The sequence below is a fragment of the Triticum dicoccoides genome, chromosome 7A (assembly GCF_002162155.2).
Source record: "Triticum dicoccoides isolate Atlit2015 ecotype Zavitan chromosome 7A, WEW_v2.0, whole genome shotgun sequence".
Lineage (NCBI taxonomy): Eukaryota > Viridiplantae > Streptophyta > Magnoliopsida > Poales > Poaceae > Triticum > Triticum dicoccoides.
The window spans coordinates 102,311,207-102,312,244 of NC_041392.1; positions in this window are offsets into that span (position 1 = coordinate 102,311,207).

Here is a 1,038-nt window from a genome sequence, read left to right on the forward strand (position 1 = left end):
GTTTCAAAGTCGTCCTACCCTCCAATTATATACTTGTCTTCCTCGTGCGGATCTTCATAATCTTCCCGTGTGGTACTAAACAAAATGCAATTACCTTGGGGCTTGGGTTTGGGTGGCCTGATTAATCTCGAACCGATCATACCAGGGCCGGGCCTATAGGTGTACAGAATGCGCGGCCCGCACAGGGCCCATAAATTCTGGGGGCCCTAAATTTTTACATAGGCCTAAAAAATTGTATAGCGGTTCCTGGTGTTGGGCCACGATTGGCGCTGGAAAGCTTTCGCCTCCACGTGAGTAGAGGCATCGATCGTCCGCAGGCCGCTGCTCGATCGGAAACGGGATCGTCAGATCTATCGCAAAAGCCACTCGCGTCCCTACAGCCTACAGGAATCCTGCCGCCGGCGACGGCCGACATGGCGAGTTGGCGATAGTTCCTCTCCTCTCGTCAAAACAAAATCAATCTCATCCAGACTCCAGAGCGCTGGCGCAGTTCCTCTTGCTATGCAAATTCAGTTTATGTGCTACGGGAATCTTGTTGATGACGTACGAGTAGCTCAGTGATTCAGTATTGTTGAGTGTTGTCCGAAATTCATTCCTCTTGCTAAGCAAATTCAGTTTATGTGCTCTGAAGAATATTTTATTTCAAACTTGCCAGGTTCTGCACATACGCATATCAGCTCTTTCATTCTGCAATTAAGGATGTGAGCCATTGATCTAGGCTACGTGCACTAGTGCAGAACCGGGCTATAGCATCGGTTCGGTAACCGGCACTAAAGTGTGGGGACTAAAGGTTCCCCCCCTTTAGTACCGGTTCCGCACGAACCGGTGCTAAAGGGCAACCACGTGGCACGAGCCAGCTCCGGGGACAGGGAGCCCTTTAGTACCGGTTGGTGACACCAACCGGTATTAAAAGGTTGGGGGGTTTTGGATTTGTGATTTCTTTTTTATTTAATTTTGTGGTTTCCATTTAATTCTTTTTTGTTTGCTGCTATTCTACGATACGACATATTGTACACGTTATGCATATATATAAATAGA